A 20,404-nucleotide genomic window follows, 5' to 3' on the forward strand; every position below is an offset into this window, starting at 1 on the left:
CGCCTGTCTGCTCAAACACAAGTAGAACTTTGAGCCAGTGGGCAGTGGCTAAACAAACAGGTACATGAGAATTACTGGTTTCGGTGTCCTTAACATGTTTTTGAGATGCTTTAGGTCCCATATAAATGCAAGGTAGCTCAACTAATAGAGCTGCTGCCTCACAGCTCCAGCAATCCAAGTTCAATCCTGACCTCCGGTGCTGCCTGCGTGGAGTTTGCATATTCTTCCCAATGACTGCATGGGTTCCCCCCAGGTGCTCCGGCTTCCTCCCACATCTTTCAGAGTGTGAATTGGCCACTATAAATTGCCCCAAGTGGTAGAATCTGAGTTGAGTGCAATGTGGGGAGGACTAAAATAAAGGAATAGCGTGGGAATGGTGTAAGTGAACAGCCAGCATGGACTTGGTGGGCTGAAGAGCCTCTTTCATTGGTGTAGAACTATGATTCTTGGAAATGAAAAAGAATTGAGGAAATTGTGATGTAAGAACATGCAGGAACAATGCACAGCTTTCTTTAGCACTAGTCGATCAGCAATTCTATAATGTTTCATATCACCTGAGGCCAACTATCCTTTCTACTGCAGAACCACATTAAGCAATCTGTTACACCACTGTGATCCAACCCCTCCTGATATAAATATATTTGGAAAGGTTTGTAACATATACCATGTGCTAAATTCATCTCAGATGTGGGAACTCTATTAAGAATGGTGCCAAAAACCAAATGTTTCAATTTTTACAAATATAAATATTAAGTGAAATTGTAACACACCGTGCAATTAAATCAGCCTGTTTAATCCATGTGTCAGGTTCAATATGAAGATGAACTCGCTGAACTGATCGAACTATAGCATAATTAACTAGATTCACACAGTTCTTTTAAGAAGCCCATGACTTGCTCACAATTTACATAAAGTGTGGTGCTTTCAAAGCCAGATTATTACATTAAAAAGAAAACAAATACTGCTAACACCAGTACGATGTTTCCTGCATTAAATCTGAGCTCCGAATACTGTTGAATTTTGGATGGCGCCTGTGTGTTTTCCACTCTTTCAAGCCACAGCTGAAAGGTAGAAAGTTCAAATCCTCCCAACATTGTGACATTTTCAATTTTGTTCAGATCATCTTTGTGAGGATATTATGACAGATTGGAGGATACAAGTGGTAAGGATTTCCAAATGTTGTCACTAAAGAGAATTTGTAGCTTACTATGAAATTCTTAGAAAATGTCTGCGTATCATATTGTTGCTGTAGTACTTGGGCTGAACAATGGTGCAGCTCATAGAGCTGCTGCCTCACAGCACAAAAGGCCTGGGTTCAATCCTGACCTCGGGTACTGTGTGGAGTTTGCATGTTCTCACTGTGACTACGTGGGTTTCCTCGGGGTGCTCCAGTTTCCTCCCACATCCCAAAGACGTACGAGTCCATGGGTTAATTGGTTACTGAAACTTATCTCTGGTGTGTAGGGGAGTGGTAGAATCGTGAAGAGGAAAGTTGATGAGAATGCGGGGAGAGTAAAAAATGGAATTAATGTAAATGGGTAGTCAATGATTGGCGCAGACTCGGTGGGCTGAAGGGCCTGTTCCCATGCTGTATCTCTCTATGACTCTATAAGAAAAATATGCAAGATAAACAGAGGTTAATGAGATATGTCAAAGTTTTGGTGAGGGCACAGAAAAGTTTTATCAACTTAATAGCAGGTACAAAAGACCAGTTCTGTGAGTGAACTAAAACCATTCAAAATTATTTGAGGTAAAAACAGAAAAAGCTGCAAACACTCAGCAGGTCAGACAGCATCTGTGGAATGAGAAAGAGCTAATATTTCAGGTCCTAGTCCTTGTTAGACTTCAAACCTGAAACGTTAACTGCTTCTCCTTCGACAGATGCTGTCTGACCTGCTGAGTGTCTCCAGTATTTTCTGCTTTTATTTCAGATTTCCAGTAGCCACTGTTTCTTGATTTTCTATATTCTACAGTGTTTGATAAAGTAAGGATAAATATTTTCACTGTAGGCGGTGACCAGAGGATATAGATTTGAAGTAATTTGCAAAAGAATCACAGATGCAGAAACTTTTTTCATGCTGTTAACTATTATGATCTGCAATATATTTTCTGAAAGGTTCGAAGAACCTTTTTCAAATGTAACTTTAAAAAAGGGAATTGGCAATCAACTTGTAAATAAAAGTATTTGTAGGGCTATGGGAAAAGAGCAGGAAAGTGGGACAAGTTGGATAGCTACTTCAAAAGAGCTCATACAAGCAAGTTGGATTGAATGACCACCATCTGTGATACTAAAGTGGACATATGGATCATTTAGTACCAAGTAATTAAATTGCCAAGAAAGGATAATACGTACAAAGTTCACCCAAATGTTAGAAACAATTAATATCAAGGAAGTAGTTAATATAGATATGCTTGAAAATCCAAGGAGGACTTTGAGCAAGGGAAATGGGAGGCCACAAACTCTACTCTTTGTTAAATGCTACCCACAAATGTCAGTGGAAGGAGAATCTATGTCTTTCAATTGCACTTCTACGATTGCTTTCTGACTTAGACAAAGGAGCTCCCAAAATGCCCCTGAAAATTATATAACTACCCATTACAGTCAAGACTGTCGTTGACATGTTCTGGTCTTGACTGAGAAAAGACTACAGGGCAACTTAATGGGAAGGTAGCCCATCTAAGGGGGATTCCTTTAGAATCTTCCCCATTATTCCAAGAAGAAGAAAGTTCTATTTACGTGACTGAGTCCCAAAAGAACTCCTTCCTTTTCTATTTATCATTCTGATTTTTTTTGGACAGATGTCAAGACGTACACTTCTACTGCACATAGAGTGGCGCAGACAGTCAGTGCTATTTATTTAAAATACCCCATGCCTGTGATTTGGGATTCCCTGATGGAGGTGAAATTCCTGTTCCATCAGACTTCTGACAATAAGGCAAAACCGTGAAACTCTGGAGCCCAAATCTAGTTCCATCATAACATCCCTCAAGAAGACACCATGACACAAGTTTATTTTGCTGTGAAAATGTGCAAATTGCTCTCTGCAAATCTGAGAATTACCCCTCAAAGCTGACACTCTCTTTAGAAATCCACTGTTATCTTGATAACTTTGATTATTGCAAAAGAAAAACATGTTTTATTTTCCTGATGCTTACACCAACTCGACACCTATAGATGAGGGAGGTTAATGAGTTTAGGTGTGCGCTCCACATTCTTTAATTGCTGCATCACTGCCAGAGGAAAATGGAAAGCGGTATGTTGTTCATCTCACTCAGGAGCCTCTGTTCATGGATGTTTGGTCCAAGTTCACAATTACTGCAGCTCCGGATAGGTTCCAGAAGTACTGGCGAGGAGCCAAGTTTTCCCACAAGGTACACATTCCTCTAATCAAGCCATGTGACTTCAGTGTTATTCCTAAATCTTACAAAGAAATTTTCAATCTGTATCACAGAGTCAAAGGAAGATACAGAATGGAAACCAGCCCTTCAGTCCACCGAGGCTGCACTATTTATTAGATTCACCCTACAATCTGATCAACTCTGCCCAGATTCTACCACTCCAGAACGCACTGGCATCAATTTATCGTGGCCAATTAACCTACCAACCCGCACGGCTTTGGGATGTGGGAGGAAACCTGAGCACCCGGAGGAAATCCATGCAGTCACAGGGAGAACGAGCAAACTCCACACAGATAGCACTCAAGGTCAGGATTGAACTCAGGTCTCGGGCACTGTGAGGCAGCATTTCTACCAGCTGTGCCACTGTGCTGCCTATGCCTATTTTCCCACTGGTTTTGAAGTATTTTGGAGTCCCTCTTACTTATCCAATTGGCAAAGGGTTAATAGTTTACAACCCAATTCCCCATGTAATTTGCTATGTTTCGATTTATAAAGACATAATATTTGTCTCAGCCACATGTAAAAAACCTATGCATAATTTTCAAAGCCACAATGGGACGTAGAGGAGGTGAAACAGTCCTGGATGACAATACAAATAAAGCAGCAATGGAAAAGAGTATTAGGCAGGATACTGACAGCATTTAATAAGTCTCCAAGTGAGCACTTGAATCACCTCGTCATAGGCTATGTGCTAAGTTCGAATGGGTGGCCACTGGTTGGTGTGGACATAGTGACCAAATGCCCTGTTTCAATGTTGTATAACTATAGGATATGAAGCAACATGCCTATTCACTCCATTTCAGACAGCCAGCTAAGAGTAGTTTCATGTCCAAACCACCTAGCGAACCTTTGGAACTTCATGCACACGTCAAAGAAGCAATATTGCAGAAGCCACCTAATATAGACTCTGCCCAAAGTTCTCCTTCATTGGAAGGAGAATGAATCCAGGTGGCTAATTTAATGCACAAAGATACCATTCTGCATCCCTAAACACATTAGCCGAGAAACTGAAGTGCATCTTTGCCAAGAGAGGGGTGGGGGTACAGAGAAAGTGATGGGGTGAGACAGCCAGTGGTGAGCGACCCAAGCAGGTCTTTGTGATGGGGGTCAGAGGAATGGAGCCTCCTTGCTGGGAGCTTTGAACAAGGAACAGTCTGTTGCTGAAATTGAACAAAATGCACAACCAATCCCCACGCTTGAAACTAGCCAATCCAATTTCTGGACTGACACAAAACAACCTGGTAATGGTTGGTATCATGTTTCACTCCACCCAAAGCGCATTTCAATTACAAGCAAATTTCTAGGCCATTGTCTTTTGTCACCAATAGACAGAACTGTTCTTCTTGGTATATTTCTCTCAGAATGTATAAGGAGTCCTGTCAAGTTTCAGATGACAATTTGGCTCAATTGATAGCAGCTCAATATCAGAAAGTGGTGGTTCAAGACCCAATGCATTATTGCAGGCTATCACCAGGGCATTACTGAAGGTGTGCCTGGTTAGTGGGGCAGTCCTTCATACCAAACCAAGACTCCAACCTGTTTATTCTGATGAGAATGGGAGTAAAGATGTATCAGCAGTGTTCAAAGAAGATTTGCGAATTCTCCTAATCCACAAATCAACATTTTTCCTCAACCAATACCAACAAAAATGGCTTCAGTTTCTTAGTGATAAATGAGGAACAAGGCCATAGGTATATTGCAAACTATATTTTGTATAGGAGATTTCCATTTGGCTTGCTCACGTTGTACTTGGCCTTACACAATTTCCCAAAGATTACTCAAAAATATGCATGCAGATTTCCATCCGCTCTCTTTCAGGGAGCAGGGTAACTATTAAATTTGTGAAAGCTATCTGGAATGTGAAATCAATAATACATAAAATATGTCCCATTCAAATCCCATGCAGATAATTACTGCCCAATCAATCGATGTTGGGAGGTGTCATCGACAGTGGCACTTACTCACAAATAATCTGCTCACTGCTGTCCAATTCTGGTTTCACAAGGATAACTTCACTTCAGACCTAATCAGAGGCTTGGTCCAAACATGGACTAAAAAGATGAATTCTGGAGGCGAGGGGAGAGTGACTGCCCTTGACATCAAGGTAGCATTTGACTGAGTGGGGATTCAAGGTGCCCAAGTAAAACTGAAGTCAATGGATATCAAGGAGAAAGCATTCCAGTGGTTGGAGTCATACCTCACACAATGGAGGATGGTTATGGTTGTCAGGAGTCAATCATCCCAGCCCCAGGACATCACTGCAGGAGTTGCTCAGGGTACTGTCCCAATCATCTTCAGCTCCTTTATCAGTGACCTTCTTAAAATCATAAGATCAGAAGTGGATATGTTCGCTAACAACTACACCATGCTCAATTTGGTTCGCAGCTCCTCAGAAAATGATACAGTCCATGCCTGCATGCAACGAGACCTAAACAACATGCTGGTATCAGCTGATAAGTGGAAAATAACATTTGTGTCACAAAGGTGCCAGGAAATGACCATCTCCAACAAGATGGAGTCTAACCACCAACCTTCAGCAATTAATGATAAACATGTAGGCCTGGCCTGAGTGATTACACCAGTGACCAACTGCAGGGATATGGATTGAAGTCCCCAGCTACTTTTGGGCTTTTCTGCCCCACTTTCGTCACGAAACCTGTCCTTCAAGGACAAAGGGGACAAAGAGGGATAAATAAGGGGAGAAGTGCAAAAGGAAGAAAATATTTCAGGGCCTCCTGCAATCTTGGAGAGGATAGTGGCATTCCAGAATGGAACTAAGTAGGTTTCTCCCTTTCTTTCATATCCTCTCTTTTCACCTTGCCTTTCCTGTGAATGTAAATTTCAATGCATTGTCTTGCATGCCATGATCTTAAGCATGGAAGCAATGCCTGAACAGTTCTCAAAGAAATGAAAATCAAAAAAGTGCAGAAGCTGGAGTTCTGAATAAAACAAGAAAATGCTGGATACACTCAACATGTCAGGAAGCATCTGTGGAAAGAAAAAAACTACTATTGTTTCAGATCAATGATCCTTTGTCAGAACTGGGAAAGAGAGAAAACAAATTCATTCTATTTTGCAAAGGAGGAGGAATGAAAAGGACAAGGGAGATTATCTCTGATAGGATAAGGCCAAATTTGCCATGGTGATAAGATGATAATAAAGTCATATAGCTGATGGGTTAATAAGGGCAGTTAGAGCAAGAGAGAAGAGCAGCACAGTGGTGCAACAGTGGGTGCTAACACTTCACAGCTCCAGAGACTGGGGTTTGATCCTGATCTTGGATGCTGGAGTTTGCACGCTGGTGTCCGTAGGCTTATCTCCTGAAATGGAGACAGATTGATCCAGAGTTGAGGGAGGGATCCAGATTAGGACTGAAACACGAACTGTTCCACATATCCCAGAAAAGACAGGTGCAGTTTGGCTCCATGCATGTTCACATTGCTACATCTTTGATCCGGGTGGAGTTTCAGAAGTTGTTCAATGTGGGAACAAGTTCAGCCAGGTGTACAAGCGGGTTGAAGAAGTGCAATTGGTTGGGCCTTTATTCAAGGAAGAAGCAGAGGACCCCCAGACCATTCTGTTGTGGGACAGAGGTGTAGAGGGACTGTATGTCCATAGAGAAGATGAGTTGGTTGGCACCAGGAAATTGGGAGCTGTCAAAGTGGCAGAGGACGTCAGAGGTGTCACAGATGTAAATGGGAAGGGACTGGATCAGGGTGGATAAAGCTGGAAGCAGGGTAGGAGGAAATAAATCTGGTGGGGCAAGAGCAGGACTGCCCAGACAGTCGAGCTTGTGAATTTTCAGCAGGGTGTAGAAGCTGGTTGTGCAGTGTTGGGGGACTGTAAGGTTGGAGAATATTGGCAGGAGGATCTCTTGAGGAAAGTCCTTAAATCTGTGACTGTGAGGGAGAAAATGGCCTGATATTCAGTGGTGGTTCATGGCCCGGAGGGAGGAATGAGGAGGTGTCTGAGAGCTGCCCTTTGACCTCCATGAATCTGCCAAACCACAACAGCACTACCCTTGTCAGGGGTTTGATGATGATATTGAGATTGGTTCTTAGTGAATGGAGTGCTGCAAGTTCAAAACTGGTTGGGTTAGAGCAAGTAAGGAGAAAGAAAGGTCAAGGTAGTCAATGTCACAGCAGCAGATAGTGGTGAATATGTCTAGAGCAGGTAAGAGGCCAGAGGGAGGAGTCTGAATGGATGGGGAATTCTGGAGATGGGAGAAATGGTTCACAGTCCAGGGTGAAGAATCCTGGCCAAAGAAATGGGCATTGAAGCAGAGGTGGCAGGGGAAGAGTTCAACGTCATGCTGAGCTCAGAATTCATTAGGATAGGGACACAAGGGGTCAAAGCTGCGGCCTCTGGTGATGGCCGATCATTTGGAATCAGAGAAGGGCAGATCAGAAGAACAGGAAGGGATGGTCAAAACACTGCAGGGGAGTAACTGGGGAGAGAGATGGGGTCAAAGGAAAATGAAGCGGTGGACAGATCAGGATCAGTATTGGAATTCAAGGGCTGCTGAAGTCTCTGATCTTTGACATCTGAAAGGAAGGAAAAAGTCATCTGTTGTAGCGTTAAAAGCAGCAAAGGATAAAGTGCAACTGGGAGGTCAGGATAGATTGGAGATGTGGCAAGTTAATGTTATGCAGTGAGAGGTCAAAAGATGCCTGTAACAATGAGTGGCACAGAGCATGGATCATGTACCTCTGGAAATGCAGGATAGCTCAAACATCCTGTGATCCTGGGTGAATTTGAACTGTGAATTGGTGGAATTTCAGTTGGAATCCACCTGGGAGCCAGAGATGTGCTAAGGAAAGAGGTGCAGCTATAGAAACGAGTTTTAGTCAACATCTCACTGAAGACTAAAGGGGAAACAGAAACCACTGAGGGTGAACACGGCAAAAGAGATGGACAGAACCTCATTCAGGATGGCATATCTGGATGGCAAAAAAGGCAGAGAATTCAACAATAAATGAAAATAAAAAAAATCTGCAGATGCTGGAAATCTGAAATAAAAAACAGAAGCTGCCGAAAATTCTCAGCAGATCAGGTAGCATCTGTGGAAAAACAAACAGTTAATGTTTCTGGTCAAAGAGCTTTTGTCAGAACTGGAAAAAAGAGTAAACAAATTAGTTTTAAGTGGAGAGAGGGCGGGATGTATAGAACAAAGGGTGTATTCACAAAGGAAGATGTGAGAAGTTATGGATCTGACCCTAAATCAACCCATTCATAAGTGCACAATGGCAAACACATCCACATTTCCACAGAACATCTGGAGTTGTTCTGGAGTGACCACAGATCAAAGGTTATCTCCTGTTTGCTGCTGTTGGTATCCAGGATGAAAAGAGCTTGCCTTTCCATTTCTTTTGATAGCATTTGTTTATAAGTTATAAACATATTCAATGAGAGACAAAAGGCATTTATTTAAACCAGGCAAGCAATTCGAAGAAGAACACATGATGAAATCTCCAGGAATGTGTTCAAGCAGAGTTGGCAACCCAACCTCAGGCTCATCCATCAACACGCAGGTGTTGGGCTGGGTCTTGCTGGAGCAGGCTTGTTGCCCGGGATCACTGCTCTCAGTCTGTTTATGCCCTTGTTAACCTGGGCCAGGTGTGACGGACCAATCCTGCTGTCCAAAACATACCCCTGGAGACTAGCAGCATGGTCCTGATGGGGACTGAACCTTGGAGGCCCCAGCCCCAAAATGCCCTTCAATAGCAGGCAAAGCTGTCATTGAATTTTGCAGTTTTCAAATTGTGTCTTACATTTATAAACTATCAAGGTTGAAATAAATAATTTTTAAATTTATTTTAAGGAATAAATTTATTACAAACATATAAATAATTGAAAACATTAAACTAAAGCAAAATAACTCAATGCAAAACCTACCTTCAACTTTACCTCCTTGGCCTTCAATGCCCATGGAAATCAATAGGTTCTTGGATCCTGTGCCATGTCTGACAGTGCAGGGTCTGAGCAGTAAATCCTAGCAAGAATGGGCCTCCTTCCTGTCAGCCTCCATAGAGTTCGCCAACTTTGCCCATTCAAACAGCTAGGAGCTGGTGGATGCAATCCGAGCCACTGGCAAAATTCAGTGAGATCTGCTGCATTATTACCTCAACAAATATGTTAGGCTAAGAAAAATGTATTTGTATAGCATCTTTCACATCCCTTTGAGGACATTCCAAAGGAGTTAGCTACTTTTGAAGTGCCCTGGTAGTAACCCAGCAGCCAATTTGCACACACTGGTCTCCCCGAGGCAGCAATGATATAAAGACCAGATAGCTTGTGTTGGATGCATTGATTGAGGAATAAGTATTGGCCAGGATGCTTTGGATAACTCACTTCATCAAAATAACGCCAAGGGATGTTTCAAATCCACCTGAGAGGGCAGATGGCACCGCAGTTTAACATCTCATCTGGGACACAGCATCACGCCAGTGCAGCACAGCACACCCACAGTAATGCACAAGTGTCAGCCTAGATCTTTATGTATAAAATACTCAAATAATTATGCAAAGGGTTATCAAATAAGGTTGAAAATAAGTGAAACAGAAGCCAACTAAATCAAACGAAATCCAATCATGCCTGCTTCGGTCCTGTATAATTCTGTGACGAGAAAGCCGTGGCTTAACTTTCAGGTGCATACCTTGACTGGGCAAACGACAGGGGCACTGGAGTTCCTGGTTGAGGAAAGAAACATTCAGCCAGCGATCCCATTCCTGAAAGCACCAACATACATTGGTATCAGGTTAGGAAGAAACTAGGCTCAGCTCTGCTCTTAGTACAGCCGAATAAACTGCAAATGCTCAAGGTACCCAGGACTAATAGAATTAAGTTATGTGACCAGACTAATTTTATATTCCTTTGACTGTGGGAGACTAAGAACTGGCCTAATTGATTTGTCTAAATTGACGTAAAGGAATTGACAGATTAGAGAGAAAGTATTCTCACTTATAGGAGAGTCCAGAACATGGAACAATATCTTAAGATCAGAGGTGTTGTCAGCAGTCAAATCCTCATTTAATATTAAGGAAGTGAAACTCTGGAAGATTCCCTTAGAGAAAGAACAGTTGACTGAAAATGTGAAAACTGAGATTGGTGAGTTCTCATTTAGGCAAGGTTGTTAGGGACTGTAGAATTAAGAAACACAACAGTCATGATCAAATTGAATAGTGAAATAAGCTCAAAAGGCTGGAGGCCTGTATCTGCCATGAAGGTCCCACATTATGGCTCATACTCAGGCACCATTATCCAAACCATCAGAGGTTAACTACAGAGGAAGAATGTGCACGGCTTTACTTTTGGTAACATTTGATTAAGGTTCTGATCAGTAAAAAAAACATTGAATGATCTTGAACTCAGTGTCATGCAGCATGGAAACAAAGCCCTTCAGCCCACCACTTTGGTGCTAGCCACAAGTACCCATTTATACTAATCCCATTTTCTAGCACTTGGCCCATAACCTTCTATACCACTGTATTGCAAGTGCTCTTTAAACAGCACTATGAGGGTACCTGCCTCCACCTCCCCCTTAGGCAGTGCATTTCAGATTTCAACCAATGGCCTAGTGAAGAAGAATTGCTTCAAATCCCTTCCAAGTGCAGAATCTGCAAGCTATATTACAAAAGAAGCTGACAGTTCAGTCGATCAAAAGCAGGGCCTGGTCTGACTGAAGTACAAAGGGTCAAGTCGAACTGAAGAAAGGTGAAATTACACTATAAATGTGGACCTCCTCTGCAAAGTATTTCCAGTAATATTAAGAAAATGCAGCATTAGCAGAGTAGTTTCTATGCCCTGGGGATAATTTAAATTAAGGGCAAGAGCACAAAGTGGATAGAATCAAATTGGACACGCAACTTTGTGTTGTATGATGGGAAGCCAGATTGATATCCATTTTAAGCCTCTGATTGTGATTGAAATACCCAACTTGTTACGTTTTGCAAATAAATTAGTAATGAAATACACAGTCAATAGACTCAGATAGAATTCAATGATCTATCACTTTGGAAAGCAACAAAACTACAGATACTGGAAATGTGTAATACTCAGCAGGTCAGGCAGCAACTGTGGAGAGTGAAACAAAGGCAATAACTCAGGTCTGTCTCTCCCCAGATGCTGCCTAACCCACTGAGTATTCTGAGCATTTCCTGTCCTTACACTATCATGGGGATAAAGAGGCAGGAATATTTGATTTCAAACTTTTTTTTTTGTCTTTTTTCCCTTAGCATAGTTAATGGTGTTGAGGTCATAGCTTTTGCCCATCCTTAACTTCCTCAAAAAAGTGAGGATGATGGTAGACCTTCGAGTAAAACGTGAGATCCTTTAAGCATCAACTTTGTTGTGTCAGACTGCAGGCCAGACTGGGGCAGTGAGCAACTTCTTTTCCCAAAAGGCATTTGTGAACCAGTCGGGTTTATAATGATATTGCAGCTGCCTTTGCGATTATTTTTTCCCTGCTGTGTAGCCCAATTTTGAAAGTTCCTATAAAAGGATTTTTAGCTCAACTTTCCAAGAAAGTAAAAAAAAGTTAACAAACACATGCATTTTATACAGCACTAGTCACAGCATCAGTACATCTTGAGGCGTATTACAGCCAATGAAGTACTTTTGAAGTTAAGTCCTTGTTGTAAATGTAAGAGAAGGGCAGTCAAATTGCAAACAGCTATACCTGACAAACTGGAATGACTTTAGATAACCCACTTCAATGTTGCTGTTTGAGGAAGTCACCAGGAAGTACCCCTTTGCTCTTCTCCGAATGATCCCATGGGATCTTTTTCATGTATCTGTGTGGGGGAAGACAACTCTGATACCTAATCCTAATGAAGAAAGAATGAGAAAGTGGGGAGAGTGAGAAGGAACCCCGGTAAAGATTTCAAAATGTTACGTCAAATGATTAAGCTCTTGGCGTCAGTAGCTTAGCATTAGCCTCCCCAATGATAAAATGAACGTTTCAGTAAGGTATTGGAGGCCAGTGATGTTAAAAGAAAGGGAAGGTGTGGCGGTGCTGGTTTCCAGAGGGTTGTGTTAAAGTCAAAGAATGATGTCAAGGGGGAGAGTATGGCAGTTTTGTGTTCAGGGCTGATCTGACATGGATTGCTTATATCCCCAATTTTGGGAAGATTAAACAAACTTACAAACAAGAATCCCCTGATTCCACATTAATTGTTGCTTCCCAAGCACATATCCACCTTACTTAATTGCTGCTTATATTGTGAATCATCTGTTCAATCCTGGTCACCTGGTATCCAGTTGTATTCCCAGTCTGACGTGAATCCTAGGGTCCTCTGGGGAGTAGGGTGAAATGCAGCAAATCATTGACCATATACAGAATAAAAACGAGTACATGTTGGAGCCACAAAGAACGTGGGCTGTTAATGTGTGTGCATGGAATTCGGTTATAAACCACCACTTCCCTCGGAGGAAATTCTTAGATTTCATTTCTTTAAACATCTATATATAAACTCCATTATAAACATCCATTTATTTCTCAATACTGTACTGGCCAAATTTATTCCCTGTTACAAGATTATGGGGCGGTCATTTAAAACTGAAGTGGAGTGGGACGACTTCTTGAGAGGGTGATAAATCTCTGGAGTTCTCTACCCCAGGGGGTTGTGGAGGTTGGATCATTGGAGGTATTTAAAGCGGAAGTAGATATATTTTTAAAAGATCAGAGAATTCAGGGCAATGGCACAAAACAGGAGATGAGGCCTAGGACAGATCAGCCATGATACAGTATATTAAATGACAGGCGAGGCTTGAGGAGCTGAGTGGTCTACTCCTGCTCCACTTTTCTGTGTCCTCATGCGCAGTGATGTTAAAGAATAGATTAGTTAATGATCATCACATTGCTGTTTGTAGGATCTTACTGTGGACACTTTAACTGCCTTGTTTTCTGTATTATAGATCAAAAGTACTTCAGTAGCTATGAAGTGCTTTCAGTCATCCTGAGGTCATCACGGAAGGTCCCATCTAATTCAACTCTTTCTCCTTTCATTTCATGAAGTATTTTTCAAAAGCACTGAAAATCCATGAAGCCAAGGCAGCCCCAGTGAAGAGCAAGAGTACAAAAAGGGGCTGGTAGTCAATAACAATAGTGCCTTGAGGTACTGCAGGGAATTGCTAATTCTTCAGTAAGATCCCATGACTTACTACAAGTAGTGAGTTTTTTGTTCAAAAACGTACATTTTACTGTTCCTGGTTTTGGAGAAACAGGAATTACTTTTGATATGGAAATTAAAATACTCAGAGATATGGTGAAAGAGAAAGGCTCTACACAAAACTGAAAGTGACAACAAGAGAGTTAGGGATTAACAAAGTAAGGGACTTCTAACATGTGCAGTATTTTGTGTCTATAGATTGTATCTCACAGTACAAAAGTATTCTTCCGTTTTTTTTTAACTTTTTTTCCCCTATTTCTCTTACCTTTTCAATTTTGAATCATTCCCTTCTACTTCCAGACAGATTGTTTGTGTTTAACAGCTTTCAGCACCTTTCCTCAGCTGGCACTCCCACCACTTGTACCAGTTGGCCTCTCTTGGTCTCCACCCTATCACAGATGATCTCTTTGTTCTCTCCACCCTCCCCCTTCTCTGAAACTTAAAACATGTTTGATTTCTAACTTTTCTCACTTCTGAAGAAAGGTCATTGACCCAAAGTGTTAACTGTGTGTGTGTGTGTGTGTGTGTGTGTGTGTGTGTGTGTGTGTGTGTGTGTGTGTGTGTGTGTGTGTGTGGGGGGGGGGTGGGTGTGTGTGTGTGTGTGTGTGTGTGTGTGTGTGGGGGGGGGGTGGGTGTGTGGGTGTGTGTGTGTGTGTGTGTGTGTGTGTGTGTGTGTGCGCGCGCGCGCGTGCGGGGGGGTGGGTGTGTGGGTGTGTCTCTCTCCAAAGATGCTGCCTTATCTGTTCTCCTGGAGTCCTGCTCAATACTTATCCTTTAACCAACAACCCTAAAAGTTGATGATCTAGTCATTGCTGTCTGTGGGAGTTTACTACGCCTAGGTTGGTTGTAGCATTTCTCGATTTACAACAATGGCTACATTTCAAAACTTCTTAACTGCCTCTAAAGAGAATATTGGAGTGTCTTGAGTTTGAGAAAGGCAAGTTTTTGGGAAATAAAGATGGTGCACAGTCAGGCTTGAGTGGTTTGGTTGGTTGGTGCTGAAATGTTCCATAGCATGAACTAGTGGTTCTCATCTGTAAGTGATTCAACACTGTGTCGTGTCTATCTCATAGTGTGTCACACTGGGCTGATTTGTACCAGATTCATTTCACCATTTGAACTCACCATCTGAAGTTCTCACCTGTCTGGACTTATCTTTCCTGGACACAGAAGGTCAGATGAGGAGATCCTTCACACTGAGAAGCAGAGTTCATCGATTGTCAAAGACTTTTGAACAGTCTTTCGATGCCACTGAGAGTCAAAGACATTCAAAAACTATTCAAAGAGTCAAAACCAAATATAAAAATTTAGAAAAAACTTTGATCAAAACACTTTAACATTCCAACAAATAATTAAAAATATAAAAGATAACTAAAACATTTACCTGCACTTACCTGTTTCCACAAGCTTGGTGGCTCTGTGCAATGAATGGGCTTGCTGTTTGTGTGCCAGCCACCACTGGCACAAAGCAGAGGGGACGGATGTGAAGAGCAGCCGGCCTCTCTCTCCACCATATTAACGCTCCACTGTTGGACTCAGTGACATGTCCAATGGCAAAAGGGAAGGTCAATGCCCAACAGACCTGCAAGCTGTCAGATCAGTTCCACTCCACACATTCAAACTCAACAACCCAGCTGGAGGATTACAAGTTACACACCAGAGCAACAAATAAGTGTGAGTGCAATTAAAAAGGAGCTTTCAATAAAGGCCGTGACAGACATAAAGTCGCTAGCAGTTAGCGTAACGCTATTACAATGCCAGTGACCCGGGTTCGATTCCACCACTGTCTGTAAGGAGTTTGTATGTCCTCCCCATGCCTGCTTCCTCTGGGTGCCCCGGTTTCCTCCCACATTCCAAAGACGTACAGGTTAGGAGTTGTGGGCATGCTACGTTTGCTATGTTGGAAATGACACATTTCACTGTGTGTTTCGATGTACATGCGACTAGTAAAGATATCTTACTTAACAGATCAGAGATCTTCACTTTTAGAAAGCACCATTTTTCAAATTTGCCTTCAAAATACTTCTACCAATGGTCCACTCAGCCTCATTAGCTAATCCTAGTCTTACGTTCCAATTCGTGCTCTCCACTGTTCCAAACTAATTCTGCTAATTTTGTTCTTTCAGCCCCTCCACTGAAAACTCAGAGTCCTCAGTCTTTAGCAGTCTGGAACCATCCGCCTGAGGTCCTCTTCTTTGTTACATCTGTCCTCAGCTTCTTCCTCAATGCCTTCACTCACCTGAAGGCTAACCAAGTCAGTCTGCCATGTAGTGCTAGCAATATCCTGACCCCACCAGCACACTGAGTGTTAAAGGTGAGAGACCAGATATGCTTAAAGTAATTGATATAAATGAATATACTTTCCACTCCAGCCAATTAAATGATGTAATGGAAGACTACATTACTTTTCTTGTATTTCAAGAAGCAATTATTCTGAGAGATGTCAGAGATTTCGGGGAAAATCTAAATGCATTTGTTTGTGATATAACCTGTTGGAGGGGAAAATTTCGGCTTCAATTTCCCTTGATTTACCTGTAGATGCTTTGCAACAGTCAAGGATCACATTCATCGGAATGGCTACATATTAAAGGTTTTTATTTTCCTAGGGCCATGAAAGACCCTCCTCTTGCCAAAGTACGCATGTGGAAACATTTATGCTTTCCCAGTTCTACGTTTAGGAAATTCATATTTTGACATCAGTGTTTGGGGTTTCAGAATACATTTCACTGAGATTGCACAGTTGAAGCTTAGTTCTTCAGCATGACTGATTGCAGACAATACATTTGGTATTGCTCAGTTCATTCACCCGCCTGTTCCTAAATGACTCAATGACTACAATCTGAATACCTTTGTTTTAAAGTTTGTTTGCTCCATGTGCACTGAGTTCCATTGTGGCTTTGGGCATTTTCCAGCCAGTTTCTAAATTGTTCCTGTGTTGCTGTTTTACCTTCTTGGACTAGATTTTACTGTAAGGAAAGTCCCATGTGCCGCATAGGAATAATGAAGGGCATGATTGTGTCAGTATATGGGCCTGTTAGGATCATAATGACCTTTAGGCCTGGGCAAATTGCTGAAGAAAGTACAGTTTTCTATTAAATCAGTGTTTGCAAATGTTTCCACACAACTTCCCTCTGATTTCTATGATTTTTTTTTCATCCTGGAAATGTTACAACTGAGCTCTTGCCGAGACTGTGGTTGCCTTATGTGCTAGTAAAAGAAAGTGAAGCAAACTTCTCATAGGACAATCTGTGTGTTCTTGATGATTTTGAGTATATTGTTATACTTTTTTGATGAGGTCTGAAAGGACTCACTGGTGAGCTATATCCATCTGTCATAACTCCATCTGTATTAGTGCTGCAATAACTTTAGTATCTACATTAGATTTGTCTTCATGATTTACTTTAGTGAGGTCATGCAACAACATTATACTGATTCTATCAAGACATTTTTAATGTAAAGAGCTTCTATTCTTTAAATTCTGCCCTAATTCAATAGTCAATAACTAAATTATTTAATCATAATATCATTCATTGGTAGGATCCATTTTCAGTCATCTTACAAATCAAAAGAGTGGGGCACTGAAATTATAGTCCAAGTCTATGATGGAATATTATGCCTATTAAAGTCCAGATTTCCAAAAGGTAGTCCTGGCATTGATAGTGAAACTGTAAACCCAGTCAAAGAAGAATTTTAAAATTAAAGAGCAAATGTTTTATTTATCAATCTCCAATGCGCTCAGAAAATCTTGTCATATTTACAAAGGACCTGAGTGAACAATTGATAAGGGCAATGAAACAAGATCTGGGAAATGGCATGAGCATAGTGCACTAAATGGCTTCCTTCTGTACTGTAAGTTTCTATAATTTTCTATGATTCTACCCCAAAGCGCTTCACATATAAAGCATTACTTTTTGAAATGAGGTAAACGGGTTCATTGAAAAGTGCTATGGGTCCTATTACACACCTCTGAACTATTTAAACAATGCAGCACTCCTTTGGTGCTCCATGTAAAGGACTTATGGGCTGGCACAGGCCTTGAACAAGCAGCTCGCCACTCTATAAAATGTTTAGTGCAGGTAAAAGACATAAAAACAATGAAGGGAGTTTCTAAGCAATAAATCACAAATGTTTTAGTGATATTAATGAACTACTGTGAAACAGCAAAAGATAAAATCAAAAATAATTCTAAAATTGCTGTCAGGATATTACATTTCTTAAGGACTGATCTGGACTAATGTGCAGATATAGTGAAAGAAACATGATTACGTATGTATCCTTCCTCCTGCCTCTGACGTATCACCTGTGTTCTAAAGGGATTACCCATGTCTGGTCAGAAACGTTAAACTCGGGTTTAAATCCAGATGAGACTGTTGAATTAAACATGGCCATAAATTTTCTAAGCAATATGACTTTGGCTAGCCCTTTTGCAGTTCATTGTAGGACTATGTTGACAACAGGAAACTGCCTATAAAACAGCACCAAATTGGCAATCTCACACATAGAGAGAAAGCTAGCGCAAGACGATAAGATTTACTGTTCTGGGATACGAGAATTAAAATCATTAGTTCCACTTGTGTGTTATGTGGGAGTTATGAGATTCATATCTGAGCTAAAAGTGCCTAAGGTTAATATCAGATCTAAAAAATGACTCTGATAATTGAGCACTGATAATTCTGTATTAATAAGCACATAATGTATAAAAACTCACTAAATCCTATTAAACCCATTAATTCTTCTCCTTACTACTGGATCCTCACTGCTCAATCTCCTCCAGCCTCCCCTTCTTTCTTTTAATCACATAAAGTTCTCACTTTTCCTCCTTATGTAGTCCCAAGGAATATTCCACACTGAAACTTTAAAGTATTGCTTCTCCTTTCAGGTGCTTGCTGCCCTGCTGTGCATTGCCAGCATTTTCCATATCCATTGAGCTCATTATTTCCGACAGATCTGTGGTGAAAATCCACTATTATTCTCCTGTTCTCTCATCCCACACCATAACCTTTTCTATTACCAGTCTGCCTTAAGTTTAAGTTTTAAATCATCTAACAAAAACACATGCAGTTCCTTTTTGAAAGACTCTGTAGACCCAGTGTTCATTCTCCAAGGTGCCAGTTTATTACCTAAATAAACAATTCTCCTCGAAAAGTTCCTTCTAAACTCTCATTTAGTCAGTGACTTTATTTTTTTTTGTAAAGGTATGAACTGCTCGCTTACAAGTTATTTTATCTCCAATTTTTTCCCCAGTCGCCCTGTACAACCCATTAACTATGGTTAACAGGGAGTTGACCTGCTCCCGGGTGCCTCTCTGCAGCAACACAAATAGGGACATGGCAAGTTTCCCCATACAGGGAAGAGTCGGAAGGAAGATTTAGGAGATTAGCAGCGTAAAAGCAAATAAGCTCTACACTCTCCGTCAGTCACTAGTACACTGCACTAAAATAGCACATTTTCCAAATTCCCCTTCAGTTTAAAAACCTCCCCTTCTGTCCAAAAAGGGCAAATAATTTCAAAGCACATATTGGCCACTGCATGGAACTGAAAGGCCACAAGCTGTACAAGTGAGGCACAACATAGCCCCAGTCAAACAGCATGATCAAGTAATTAGAAAGTGGGAGGGAGGTGCAAGCTGTATGGATTCAATCGATTGTACTTCAGACAGATGAGGGTGCCATAAAGGGAGAGGTTGGAGAAGGCCTAAATGGGTTCTGAATGGGTAGAAAATGAGGCAAGTGGAAAATAAAGGCAGAAGAGGTGGATACAAAACATCTAGCTTGTGGGTGTAAATGGCCTCATTGACAAAGAAGGCTAGCGCAAAAAGAATGACTGTGAAATTGGGATTCTGTACTGAATGTCTATGTTACAGAGAGATCAGGAGAAGCAGGTTCGTTTGGGATTTTCATGCAGTCAATGGGGCTTCCCTGATCAAAGGTTGAATCACAGAATCAGAAGGGCCATTCAGCTTGCCAGGTCCTATCAGTTCTACACAAGAATAATCCATCTCATCCCTTTGCTCACTGACCTAACTCTTTATATTATTCCTTCAGGATGGGGTACTTAAATCAGCCTCCAATACAACCCCTGGCAATGGATTCCAGGCACTAACTATTCACTGTGCTAAACAATATCGTCACATCATTATTGGTTCTTTTGCCAATCACCTTCATTCTTTGTCTATTGACATCTCATGAGAAAGGAGCCTTGGTAGGCCTATTAAACTGAGGAAATGAACCTGTTGGAGATGGATATTCAGAGGCAACTCCAGGTTTTTCTAGATCACCTGCATTTTATCTGTATATTGGTTTGCAAATACAATGACCCTTCTAAGAATCATGGTCAGGCATTTTCAGACAGTGCACAGTTAGTGTCACAGTGGTTGCCTAACATCATGGCATTTTTACAAAACCTTTACTTCCAGGTGATCCAAAGCAAGATGTCCCTGAGGAGGAGGAAGAAGAAAGTGATATGGGTTTACAGTTCCATCCAATCCAGGCCATCATTCAGCCAATCGCTCTCATTCACCTTCCCAGAGAGATCCAGCTGGGGATTGTAGGTGGCTCTGAGAAAGTTACTGAACTCAGAGATGGACAAGAAGTTTGATGGTGAGATAATGTGAACTCTGCAATACTCAGTACATGGCTCTGGAACCTTCAGAGTCTACTCCCTGGGGCCGTAATGTGAATTAGAGGATACTAGATGAACACCATACTCGAAAGGAGGCACTAAGGACCACTTTGAAAGATATGTGAAAATTGTTGGGTTGTTGGGGCAATGTCATATGTTAGGTTCCAACAACTATCTGACAAAATACAACACTACTGTAGTTAATAACGGAACAT

This window comes from Pristis pectinata, chromosome 14, assembly GCF_009764475.1.
Source record: "Pristis pectinata isolate sPriPec2 chromosome 14, sPriPec2.1.pri, whole genome shotgun sequence".
NCBI classification, from domain to species: domain Eukaryota; kingdom Metazoa; phylum Chordata; class Chondrichthyes; order Rhinopristiformes; family Pristidae; genus Pristis; species Pristis pectinata.